Here is a 7,906-nt window from a genome sequence, read left to right as displayed (position 1 = left end):
GTCACCCAGGGGTGCCATGTCTGGGGCAAGGGCTTGCGTCAAATAATCAGGGGAGCTTTTACCAAAAGGAGCTTAACCAATTTAATTGGGAATTCCTAAACTGAACTTCATTCTAGGGAATGGATCAAGTCTTAGAAAAGCCTCTGCTAATGGGTCAAGAGAGTACCCTAGCACCTGTGGCCACTACAAGGCCAAGGGAGTTCACACAACTACCACGTTTTAGACGTGATGTGCCAAAGACACTTTCTTCTTAGCACATCTGTGTCACAGGTCATGAATTTATTAGGATGAAATTAGCTGTGTTTCTTCTGTCAGGACACTGGCAAGCATTCAGGAATCTTTGGGTACACAATAGTAAAAGGATTAGAGCATTGGGGAAGGTAGAAGTTTAGAACTCTAAATTTTCTGCTGGTGAAATCTTTGGTGTTCTACTCAGGGGACTTTGCATCCCAAATTATATCAAGGAATACCCTTATTATACCTTCCTAAAGCAAGATATGGTTTAAGGAAAAAATGACAATCTAATTAATGAAGAAATATGAAATATGCTGTTTCATATTACTATCTATAGGTATAATAGTGAGTAAAATAATGGAATAATCAGTATATAATAGAATAGCCATGGAGAACATAGACTTGTCATGGGCATTGAAACAGTGTAGTAGATATTTGAAATTTTGTTTTTGTTTTAGGGTTTTTGTTTATTCATTTATTATTTTATTTGTTTATTTTGCTACTTAGAATCCAAAATCCTACTGGCTTTGGAGGTATACCAAATTGTGTGTCTCATGCCCCACTTCACATTAAGGAAGACAGAGGGGCTGGATAACCATTTTCCTCACTTAAAGGAAGCTAAGGAACCACAAACATATGATCTAAGTTTAATTATCTGATAATCCCAATTTGAAGAAGTGAGGCAGATAATGGAGGAAGAGTTGAGAAGTTATTTATGATGGTACCAACAGCATTGAGAGTTCGGGCAGCCCTGAAGGTAGCAGTGCCCTAATCTGTATTGTTGTATGAGACTGTGTTCCCAATTGTTCCATCCCCCTTGGTTTCTATCCATTGTCATACATTAATATACCAGCCTTCACTTTTATGCTGCAATCTACTCCATAACCTTTCACATAAAGTCTATTTATGTTTTAGTTGGACAGATTCAGTTTCTGTTACTTGCAAAGAACATGCAAAAACTGACTAATCCAGGTGGAAAGGCTATGCATAGCAGCTGAGAAGACATCTCAGGTGAATGAAATCATGAGCAAAAGGCATAAGATGGCACAATGTGGAGAATCAAGTGAAACACTGAGGAGAAAAGAAAGACATAAAATATTCATGAGTCCAGGACTAGAGCAACCAATAAGTATCAGGGAGTAGGATTAAATAATTATGGCTATGTAATGCATCTCTGCTTTCAAAAAATGATTATCTGTTGAATTCTTGTTATAGGCCAAGACCTTTTGTTGATTCTGGAAATAAAAAGATTAAAAAAAGGCAAAATGCATGCTGTCATGGAGACACTAATCTTTTACAGTGTAGTAAGAGCTTCCCTGATACAGGTTCCTTTCATTTTTTTAATTTGACCATTTAGACAGGTCTCTCTTTCTAGAGATATTTACTGTCACCAATTTAGCAATTTAAAAATAGAAATTTTAAGGTAATATTTCCAAAATCATAAAAACCTAGGAGAATGGAAGTACTAGTATGGATCATAAGACAATGTTCTCCATTTTAGGACTCCATACTTTTTTTCAGTTTTTTTGAAACAACATAAATTTATTCTCTTGCAGTCCTAGATATCAGAAGTCTGAAATTGGGTCTCACTGCACTAATATCAAGGTGTCAGCAGTGCGACATTCCTTTCTGGAGACTCCAGGGAAGAATCTGTTTTCTTGCTTTTTCCAGGTCCTAGAGGCTGCCCTCATTACTTGGCTCATGGCCTTTTTCAATCCTCAAAGCCAGCAATGGCCACCTGAGTCTTTCTTACATCACATCACTTTGTTCTCTTTCTTCTTCCTCCCACTTCTACTTAGAAGGAACCTTAAGATTACATTCGACCTATCCAGATAATCCAGTATAATCTTCCCATCTCAAGGTCATTTTATTAGCAACCTTATTTCCATCTGCAACAGTAACTCCCTTTTGACACGTAACCTAATATAATCACAGCTTCCAGGAAGTAGTATGTGGACATCTTTGGGAGTCACTATTCTGTTTGCCACATCAGAATCTTCCTGGAGGAAGATTTAAAGGATGAAAAGGAAGTTATCAACTTCTGGAAAAAAGATACTTTATAGGCAGCCATGAAGTGCACCACTCAGATCTCCCTTCAAGAAAGAACCTGCCATTCAGCTGCAAGAAGTGTGTTAGACAAGCAACAGCAGTGCCTTCAGGATCTGTCTCAGCTTTTTTTCAGGCAGCCCAGTTAACCACTGAGCACAGCAAGGATACTAGGGTCTGACCATTTCTGCCTAATATAGGATGCCTCTAACTGGCCATCTTTGCTCTGGAACTCTGGTTGAGTTACCTGAGACATTGTCAGATTGGAGGCTCTACCTGCCTACATAAATGTAGATGTCAGATCTGCACTGTGGTCTGAATTGATCTGCATTGTGTCATACCTATTTTTTAGTCATGGTTAATTATAAATTTATGAGATTATTGTGAAATAATATAGTACAGAAAAGGGGAGGGGAAAATCCACATGTGCCCTGCTAATTACCAATTAACCCAGCTGCCTCTAGGGCATTTATCAGCATGGACTCTCAGAAAGCCCTACCTTCTGGAATGCACAGGCCTGGCTTAAGAATTCTGTTGCTACAGTTCTGTGAGTGCCCCTGGGACTACAATCAATATCTAGGAGAGGTTTAAACCACAATGTGGTGTAAACTCATTAGTCTATCAAAAAAGGAACACAACAGAACTTATCTCTCATGACCAAAGGACACAACTGTTAGTCTCACCATTACCCAAACCCCATATTACTGCAAGTGATTAAAAAAAAAAAAAAAAAAAAAAAATAGAAATACATGGCCTAGGCTATAAGATAAAATTACAAAAGGTAGAACTAGGCAATAACTCTAGTCCAAGAAGATTCACAGGGACTTCTGTATACAGCACTGATAAGATTGTCCAGACCTAGTCCTCACTCAGACTCAGGGTGGCATACATTGTGGCTTTCTGTAGTCCTGTTGGAATAAATGCCGGAGCCGATTTCTGGAAGACTCTATATATGGTGGGGTGTCATGAAGTGAAATTAATTAACTAGGGGGGTGCATACGATTAAGGGTGCCATTAATGTTTTCCTTTACCCTAGAATTTAAAGCATAGGATCTTGGATGGCCAGAGCTACTAGACTCATCATATTAGCTGTAAGCAGGATGTTTCCCTCACTGTTATATGAAAATAGCATTTTCTCTGTTTGACAAAATGTGAAAAAGGATGGGGAAACACTAGGTTAGGACCAAGAAACCCTAGCCTCTGAAAACGAAGACTTTTGAGAGGGCCTGGTGGCATAATTCAGTCAATAGCCATACATACTTTAGTAGACCTCTGCCAGGGAAAGGTAAAAATCCATACAGCTAACCAGGGCATGTATTCTCAGGTGGAAACTGCAGAGCAGGGGTGCTCTTGGGCAGAAAATGAATACTTGAACTATGACCATGTGTGCCACTCTGTTTGCAAGTGCCTAGGGCATGACTCCATCTGCATGACAAAATCTGCAGCCAGAGGATGGCTTGGATTTCTGACAAGGGAGTTAAATCTGTCTAATACTAGACTGTAGACATAGTGGAGGAGTAGGGGTATCATGGTACCTGATCTCAGATTTGGGATGTCAGTTGTACACATGTTTTGGAGAGTTCAATTTAAGGCCCTTCCTCTCTTCGTCTACCTGTCCACTACTCACATTGTAAAGATGAAGAGACACACAGAACACATCAAAATGTGCCACTAAAAGCATACTTTAGATGATATACCTTTTATTGAAACTTCACTTGTCCTTGTATCTAACCATCAACCTTAAATATAACTTCAAATATACGTTAACCAAAAGGATACTCACTACCCCGGCACTGCAACAAGGGATACGCTTTTGAATAGTCTCCCCAAAATTTGTATTAAGGAAAATAATTACCTATAACAGGAACTGGGAAAAGACATCCATTGAACAACTCTGTTTTCTTCCAAACATCTGACGATCTATATTCAGACCTACATTCACCCTCCCTTTATATTAGAAACTGAAAGAGTGATATAGATTAATTTGGAGTAGGCTGTCAATCCCAAGACAAGGCTTTTATACTTTTTTATTGCCTTCCTAAACAACTGTGGCACCCTACAGGGAAGTCAAGCCACAAGATGGTAAGCAATACCACAGGATCTTGGATTGAGCCCCCCAGTACCTTGGTAAGGTCTTTTTTCTCTTCTTCCACCCTTTGCTCTGCTGAGGTAAGGCCTGCTAGTTGCCTATTCCTTATCCATTCATGTCTCCTTTCTTAGTAACAGAACTCAGTAAAAGACTACATTTCCAAGTCTTGCAGCTTGGTGTGGATAAATGATCAACTATGAGCAATCAGACAAAAACATAAAGTATAGGATGCAAATTCCAAGGAAACTCCTGAAAAAGCAGCTGGAGGAGCCATTTTGCTCTTTCCAACATCCCCTGCCATCATCTTCATTCTCTTCCTAACTGGGATTCAGACAAGATGCCTAGAGCACAGCAGCCATATTTAACTATGAGGCAAATAGGATTACAGCCAATAATAATGAGGATGGAAGCCAGTACTAAACCTAAGAAAGGTAGAACAAAAATATTAAATTAGTCTGAATCCATTACAACCATTTTAACTGATGTGTCACCACATCAGCCCTAGATTGCTTTCCTCTGGACTCATATTAAACAAGGGAGAAGCAAAGCTTTTTCTTATTTTACAAAACCATTACTTGAGTTTTTTGCTTTATACAACTAAAACTAATTCAACTACCCACTGAAATAAACACCGAGACTGGGAAAAGGATGGCTAAAGGTTCATATATTTGTCTAGGCCTGAGAAATAAGGAGAAGTATCTTTTATTGCCAATGCAAAAAGAGGAGTGGCTGCTACTCTAGTAGCAAGCAAAGAGCAATCCCAAGGATCCTGTGGGATGGGGGCTATTATAGTAATAAATGGTAATCAGGAGAAAACGAATGCTACTATCCATTTAACAAGTTAGGATAGTTCTTGACAAGAATTTGATGAGCAAAATTTCTTGTTTTTTCCCCCATTCTTCTCTTTTTGGATCATTTTGCTTTCTTTTGAACTCCAAGGGACTGATCACTCTTGCTACAACATATTTAAAATTCCTATTTTACTACACAAAATCAATTTACATGTAGCTTTCAGTATTTTTTTTCCTTCCAAGAACCCTTCTATTAGCTGAATAGCATATTCTTCCAGTGCTATAGATTTAATTTAAAAAAAAAAAACCTTGAATATGTACTGACAGCAAAAAAAAAAGATTAATACAGTTATCAGTATACATATCCTTTCAGATATTTTATATGAATTTACAAGCCTGCATGCATTTTAACATTTTATATAAATTGACTCTTTAAGTAAAAATGAACATATTTTCTTCACATACTAATTCATCTTGGAAACCTTTCCAAATCAGTATTTATAAATCTACCTAATTCTACATTGTTTTCAGTCAGGGAACTACTTAACAAATTAAATACATATATATGAGAAACAGAAAATTGGACTTGGCAAAAAGTGTCAAGACTTAATATGGAAGAATATTATATATTTGATCATTATGACAAAATGTTTTCCTGCCTTCCAGGAACATAAAAGAAAAATGAATACATATTCTACACAAACATTTTGAAAAAAACATGAAGTGGAAAAAAATATAGAAGATTGACAACATTTTCTCTATCAGTGCCATCTCAACATTCCTGGCCAGTAGCAAAGGATAAGCAGACCAGTCAGAGTTAGAGGATGGGGCATCAGCTGCAATCCCAGTCCAGTCTGTATACTCTAATAGGCAGTGAATCTGACAGGTAGAGAAGGTGATGCAGTGAGAATCTATTAACCCTAAATGATTTGCACTGGCAGATACAGAAAATCCAAAAAAGTTTTTCAGCAAGTCAGCACATATTAACATTTTTATAAAATAAAACTCACTCCTTCTTATTCAACATCAGAAAATCTATTAACGTATTTGACACTCATAAACATATTAGAGTAGGAAACTATGATCATCTTAACAGATGCAGAAAAGCATTTAATGAAATTAGACAACCATTTATGATAAAAATAAAATTAAACATTCAGCAAACTGGAAAAAGAACAATTAATAATCCCAATCAAGTGTCTACCAAAAACACACAGCAAGCATCATAGTTCATGTTATTATTTTATTGAAGTAAATTCAGAAATGAGGTAAGGATGCTATTACTACTTCCATTAAATACTGTATTGTAGGTCCTGGCTAATAAATAAGAAAAGGAAAATGAATAAGTGGTTTAAGAAGGGAGAAACAAGGGAGCAAATTATTCTTACTTGCAAATGATATAACTGTCTATATAGAAATCTAGAGAAGTAACAAAGAAATAAAGCAAGGAAACAAAAAAATTCAGCAAAGTTTCTCGATATGAGAATAATATACAAAAACTGATGCCTATTTTAGTATGTTAGTCATAACCAATAAGAGAATGTAATTTAAAGAAAGATATCTTCTTTTTTAGTAATAAAATCTAGGGGCCTAAATAATGAAAGATGTTTAAGATCACTAATAAAGACAATTACAAATCATTACAGAACATAAAAGACCTAAATAAGTGGAGAAATATACCATGTTCATAGATAAGATAATTCTCCCTAAATTAATCTATAAATTCAATTTCATTCCAACCAAAATCCAAATAGGATTTTTTATGGATCTTGGCTGGCTGATTCTGAAATCTAAATAAAAAAACAAAGAGTAAAGACAGCTAAGGCAATTTTAGAGAAGAATCTGAAGGAAGGGGGCTTGCAAAATGTAAGAATACACAGACTTGGGTGCAGAGGTGTTCCTTACATTACTCTCTGTTCTTTTCAGCATCTTCAATTTTTCAAAATTAAACTTTAACACTTTTAGAAGAAAATAAAAGATAATATCTTACGACCTCAAGTAGGGAAGAATCTTGTAAACAACAACAAAAAGGATTATTATGTAAAATATTATTAAATTAAACTAGCAGTGTCTTAAAATATAAGGCTTTTGATTATCTAAAGACACCATAAAAAGTGAATAATCCACAAACTGAGAGAAGATATTTGCAACACATACAACTGACAGTAGAGTAGTACTTAAGCAATTATAAAGATCATCCAAAGATAAAGATTTTCTAACTACTTGCTGAATCATACTCTGAAAGTTATCACTGTTACATATATATGTTAAAATTCACAATAAAAAATGCATTAAAAAAGATTATCTACAAACTAACTTTCAAAAGCAAACAGTCCAGTAAAACATAAGCAAAAATTGATAACTGGCATTTTACAGAACCCCAAGTAGCCACTAAGCATATAAAATCATGTGTAAACCCATTGGTAAGGAAGAAATGCAGATGAAAAGTGCAATCAAATGCTATTGTCAGGCAGAAATTAAAAAGCCTTCAATAGCAGGTGTAATAGGTAATGACACATCAGTTTGGTTAATGTGAAAATTTTTTACGGATGAATCTCAAAACCTGAACGCTTAAGGAAAAACGAAGTTAAAAAGAAAAAAATGCAATATGGTTCCTCTTACATAAAGTACAAAATCAGGAAATCTATATATTTTTAAGGAATAGTATATTTAAAATTATTTTTTAAAAAACAACGGGATTAGTAATACAAAATTCAGAATGACGGTTGTTTTTGGTAGGGAGGGA

This window comes from Choloepus didactylus, chromosome 7, assembly GCF_015220235.1.
Source record: "Choloepus didactylus isolate mChoDid1 chromosome 7, mChoDid1.pri, whole genome shotgun sequence".
NCBI lineage: Eukaryota > Metazoa > Chordata > Mammalia > Pilosa > Megalonychidae > Choloepus > Choloepus didactylus.
This window is presented reverse-complemented; position numbering follows the sequence as displayed.